Source organism: Camponotus vicinus, unplaced genomic scaffold, assembly GCF_025532165.1.
Source record: "Camponotus vicinus isolate PSW18456_S1 unplaced genomic scaffold, iyCamVici1.0 SCAF_6, whole genome shotgun sequence".
NCBI classification, from domain to species: domain Eukaryota; kingdom Metazoa; phylum Arthropoda; class Insecta; order Hymenoptera; family Formicidae; genus Camponotus; species Camponotus vicinus.
Genome location: NW_028141978.1, coordinates 13,917,319 through 13,923,614, shown reverse-complemented (window position 1 = coordinate 13,923,614; position 6,296 = coordinate 13,917,319). Strand labels below are relative to the sequence as shown.

General features: G+C 29.7%; 1 pseudogene across 1 annotated transcript; it reads left to right on the top strand.

The window, feature by feature from the left end:
* The first annotated feature begins 537 nt into the window (after window positions 1-537).
* Window positions 538-6,296, top strand: LOC145973644 (putative G-protein coupled receptor Mth-like 10; annotated as a pseudogene). The gene is made up of 5 exons (XR_014439525.1): window positions 538-1,504; window positions 2,081-2,159; window positions 4,910-5,094; window positions 5,238-5,403; window positions 5,825-6,296. The product of XR_014439525.1 is annotated as a putative G-protein coupled receptor Mth-like 10 (transcript).

Genomic DNA, 6,296 nt, shown 5'->3' with positions numbered 1-6,296 from the left:
AGCAAGTTTGTTGTCGATGATGATTGCGTCTTATTATTCGCGCGAATGTGTCTATTATTTTATAATACACTAGGACCTCTATTTAGTAAACTTCGATATAGTGAAGTCTCCCCACTATGCGACCGATATCGATCGGTGGCGAGCGTGGTAGGAGAAGCGTCGGGCGTATACATTCAGGCGCGTAGCGCGCTATTAAACACTGTGTGTAGAGAGGTACATATTTAACAACAATGACAACGTCGACGAAACGCGCTCGAATTACATATTGTGATCGGTTGAAAATTATTGACAAATTAGACCAAAAAAGTGAAAAAGTATTTTTAACTGAAAAATGTCGAAAACAAAATCGGGGACCCGTCCCTACACGTGGCTGCTGATACGGTTCTGCAAGAGACTACATCAGTTGCGCAGAGTCTGCTTGGGTGGAGCGTGCACAGCCTTCGATTTATGCAAGTGTGATGCGATGCCGGTCCCACCGCAGTTCATTAAATCGAGGTCCTAGTGTAAGTAGTTTTACAAGTTTTGTCTTTAGAAGGAGAGTGTTGTTGTCGTGATTTAACCATCGCAGACGAACAATATCACACGTATTTTGAAAAATAGCAGATTAAGAAATTGCAGATTAAAAAGAAATTAAATTGAGTTCACAAATTGTTGACGATGTGCGGTGGAAGTTTTGCATTTTGGTTTTGCGTAGTTTTACTTTTCACTTCATCTTCAAACACTCCGCGAAACTTCACAAGTGACAACGAAGAGGATAACATATCGAAGGAGACATATAATCATACGAACTTTATTAGAAACAAAACGAATAATGATAATAATAAAAATCACATCGTTCCATACGAAAAATGCGGCAATACAACTTGCATTCAGCTCTGTTGTCCGCTCGGTCATCGCTTGGTTGGCAAGGATTGCATTGCTAGTGAAAATGAATATGTTTTCCCAAACATATATAGCTACTCGAACAATTCGATACAGAGCAAAAATAAGAAGATGGACGAACTTTTTCCACTAGTCGTTCAAAATCCGTGCCAGAAAACTATACGTTTTCTTCTTTATCCGGACAATTATCTCAAGAATTATTTCAAGTATATGTTCTTCGCAAACAGCTCTCTGTATCTTACTCATTTCGACATATTTGTCGAATCAACATCTTATTGTTTGGCCGTCGTGGATCATAATCAATTTGATGCAATTATCTGCTTGGAGTTTATGAACGCAACCATCAATAAAGAAATGGATAACATGATAAACGATCTGATAAATGAAATTTCAAACGATTTGATCATTTTATGTTTGAGTTGCCGTATAATATCTATATTGATTTTGCTGACAATATTTGTGGTGTATTCTATACTGCCAGAGCTTCGTAACATACATAGTTTTATGCTGCGCAAATACTGCAGTTTGTTATTTTTCGCATACATAATTGAAACTATAAGTTTTCAACCATTATATCCAATCAACGTAGTAGATATTTCACATTTCATTTGTGTTATAATTGGTACAGTACAGCCAAATCATGTAATAATGCAGTCAATGCAATGTGTACAAGTTTCTTTGTTAATTTTTGTAAAAAACATTTAGGCGAAGTAATTTAAATTTTATTGTACGTTAAAATAAAATAAAATAATATTTAAATTTTTAACTATTAATTCCTGTGTTTATAAAATTTTAGTGAATTGTACATTAATAAAAGTACATTGGTATTTAATTTTTATTAATTTTTTTAACGATAAAACTTGAATGTACGATATATTAAAATATTATAAATAAGACTTAATAGTGAAAAAAATTAAAATAATATTTTACTTTATTTTAACGTAAAACACAATTTAAATTACTTCTCCTAATATTTTTTTGATAATATTATTGAAATTCTGTAGAGTTATATATTTCTGAAATAAAAACATTATTTAATTTAATATTAGCGTGTATTAATTAATTATATTGTTTTCTGTGATAAATACTTACTGTTAAAGTTGAAGGAAAATTTTTTATAATATAATACAGTTCTTAATGATACACAAAATACTTGTCAATTAGTGACATTTTAAAATTGTTTATTTTATTGTTGCAGCTTTAGTCTGCTATTTCTGTGGTTTGTCAAGCTTTTTCTGGTTAAGTGCAATGAGTTTCGACACTTGGTGGACATTTAGGTAAATTGTTTATTATATATATATATATATATATATATATATATATATATATATATATACAGGGTGGCCCACATAACTCTTAACAGCTCAATATCTCGAAAATTATGCCATCGATTTTAATGTTCTTGGTCTTAAATTGCATGGATCTGAAGGGCCTTTCTAACTACATAAACGTGAAGTGGCCCCCCCTTCCCCTTTAAGGGGGGGCGGGGGTAACTTTATAATTTTAAATGGAACCCCCTATAAAACGTTATACATTTAGATTCTACAGGAAAAAACAAGTAAATTTTGTCTGAAACATTTTTTTGTCAGATATTTCCATGATGAGATATAACAGTTTGAAGTTTCGACTTGTAGGTACTTACTTGAAGCGCTCGGAAATAGCGTTGTTGAATTATACGCGCTTGAGTTCTTTGCTTATTCGTGAAAAAACAAAAATAATAATATTTACAATTCTTGAGTTTGACTCAATTATCCATGAAAACGTTTTCAGTTTAGAGCTGTTATTCAAGCAGTAACATTGTGATTATGGCTATTTTTGATACAGAAGTGAATATGTTATTAGTGTTAGGTGAATGCCAAAAAAATTATCGGCGTGCAGCAGTGATGTTTTTTGAACGTTATGGGATCGAAAAATCTCATGTAACATTTTATAATTTAGAAAAGCGGCTTCGTGAGCACGGTGAATTGTGTAAAAAAATTCGCAATAAACCTAAACCTGTCACTAATGAAAATAATAGTGTCAATATTCTTGCTGCAATTACATTAAATCCTCATATTAGTCAACGTAAACTTGCACAAACATCACATATCAGTCGTTCTTCAATTCAACGAATTTTGAAACGGCAAAAATATCATCCATATCACTTGATTTTATCACAAGAGCTTTCGATGGCAGACTACGATCACCGCGTAACATTTTGTGAGTGGCTGCAGGGTGTTATGGAAAATGACTTTTTATGCAAAATACTTTTTTCCGATGAGGCTACTTTTATGAATTCAGGACATATAAATAAACATAATATGCATTATTGGGCCGTTGAAAACCCACATTGGATGCGATCTGTTCCCTTTCAACATCGATGGTCTTTAAATGTTTGGTGTGGCATAATAGGAGATTTTGTGATTGGACCTTATTTTTTTGAAGAAACTGTAACATCTGAAAGTTATTGTGATTTATTAAAAAATCATTTGCCTGCGCTTTTGGAAGATGTGCCACTACACATTAGAAGAGAAATGTGGTTTCAACAAGACGGCGCTCCTCCACATTTTGCAATCATCACCAGACAATTTTTGAATGAAAAATTTGGGAACAAATGGATAGGTTTTGCAATTAACAATTCCATATTTTTTCTTAAAAACAACTATGTGTTTTCTTTACACCAATTGATTCCTCTCATTATTTTGTACATAAAAGTATTAGGTAATCATACATAAAAGTATAAGATAATCGAAAAATGAATATTTTACAAGATATTTTACGGTTTATGTAAAATTAAGAAATTATTTCAAGCCTCATAACTCAAAAAGTACTTAACAAGAAAGTACTTAATTATAGTGTTTTGGAAAGCTCTCGAGATAAGCTACAAGAATATGCAATGACAAATAGTAGGTTCCATTTAAGAAATTGAAGGTGACCTTCATGTGACCTTCAAATAACTCTTCAAGGTCAAACCAATGATACCATCTTATGGCCCCCTCGAAACCATAAAACTTTTGTCTGAAACATTTTTCTCTAAAATGCTTTGTTTCCGAAATAATTGCGTGCGTTAATTAAAATGGCTCACCCTGTATATATATATATATATATATATATATATATATATGTTATACTTTATTTATAATATTAATTTATTTTTATAAGATTGCGATATTTTTTATACGACGCGAACAGGATATGATAAAATATTCATGTGTGATATATATAAATAATACATTCAGATTATGTCTATAACAATTCATAAAAAAAAAAAAGAATAATGATTTGCATTGATCAGAAAGAATATATCGTGTCTTGTTAATTGGTAGTATAAAAATAATTATTTGGCTTGAGAAACGATAATTTTAATGCAGATATGACACAGGTTGCATTTCAGAAACATATACATTCTTTTGTTGGAAATTTCTAATCTGCTTTTTTAAAAACAAAAAATTGATGTGTATTTTCTAAGCATTCAATTGTTAAAGGAAAAATATATTATTATAATAACATATTTTAAATTATTAATAAAGTTATATTAAATTATAAAAAAATTCATAATATAATATTATCGTGTATTAATTAATTATATTGTTTTCTGTGATAAATTCTTACTGTTAAAGTTGAAGGAAAATTTTTTATAATATAATACAGTTCTTAATGATATACAAAATACTTGTCAAAGCCTTTTTGTGATTTTTCATTTTTTGTGATTTTATAAATCTTAAGCCAATATCGTTTAAAATTTTTTTTTCTTCTTTTTATATAATAATACAAAATACCCAAGCTTTTTAACGGAAATTGATTTCTAATTTTTTATTAAACATTTTGTTAAATCAAAATTAATCTAATGTTAGTAAAATATCGATATATTTGAATATATGGTAATATTTATTATTTTGAGACATTATATAGCATAAATCATTTTTTTTATAGTTTATATAAAGCAGACATTCAAGATATTTGATGGAAGGCATATTTATTTTAATATTTGTATTGCAATTTGTTTTATTTGTTACTAATTAATTATAAAGTAAACTGCATTTCGCAGAGATTTTCGCTTGTTACAAAGAAACAACAAAGCGAAACAAGAGAGAAAAAAATTAATATATTCTATCTTTGCTTGGGGAGGTCCCTTCATTTTTGCTATCATTTGTATTATCATGGATTTCGTTCCCAACGTGCCGGAAAACTTAATCTGACCGGAATTTTGCGTTGATTCTTTTTGGTTTTATGGTGAGTGTATGTCACTATTAACATAACTCTATTAACAAAACATCTAATTAATTAACCCTTTGAGAATTCACTTTAAAAATAAAAGTATGTTTTTCTGTTTTATTTGTAACATGTGATGTAAAGAAGTTTATTATTTATTTTAGAGGATGCGGCGAATCGATTGTATTTTTACGGGCCGCAAAGTGTCTGTGTTATTAGTAGCACTTGCTTATCTATTTACACAGCATTGAAAATTATGCGTTATGAAAAGGACACATCCCGTCATCTGACAGATTCAGAAAGCAGATTTTATAATGACAACAAGCGATGGTTTGTACACAAACATTTTTATATCAATGTATTATCAGTCTTGTTTAACAATAAGACATGTGCCGCTGTATTCACTTGTCAACGGTATTGCTTTTAATAAAATCAATTGCTTTTTTGATCATTTCCGATACAAGAGAAAGAGAGAGATAATCATTTTGAGACTTCTTTATTCGACAATATATTTTCATAAATACGAGCTCTCTTGTACAAACACATCGTTGTTTTCAATTTTAATTTAAGTTAGTAGTATTTATTATATAGTTATTTAAATATATTTAATAATGTGAAATACTTATGATTTTTTCGAAGGAAATATTTATCTTTATGAAACAAATTACTTAAAATGCGTCCGCTCATAACATACATTTAGAATCAAATATATCATAACTTCAAAAAATATAAAAGATATATTCATTTGCAGGTTAAATCTGTATCTGAGACTGTTTATCATGCTGTTTATCATAATGGCCATAAATTGGATTATATCAACAACATACGAATTTTGGCTGTTTGATGTTATTACAATGTTGTACATCTTACGTAGTACTTTTGTGATGGACACCATGCAAGATATCGGTATGTTCATCATATTCGTGTGTAAGAAGACAATCATGCGACAGCTATTGAAGCGTTTCTGTCAGAATTGCAAATGTTTTTCCAAAACTTCGACATGAAACATGTTACAGGTTTGAATAACTGTACCATGTCAAGAACAATTTTTTAATGGAAAAACATTAATTATGAAAAAGCGAACCGTCACACAAAAAGTTTGTCTGATGAGAATATATAATGTTATATATATTTATTCTTGTCAAGATTAGAATATCTAATTTGATATGTGATGCATAAGTGTGTACATTTATCTATCGCTCATATATCTCTAATTCTGTGTA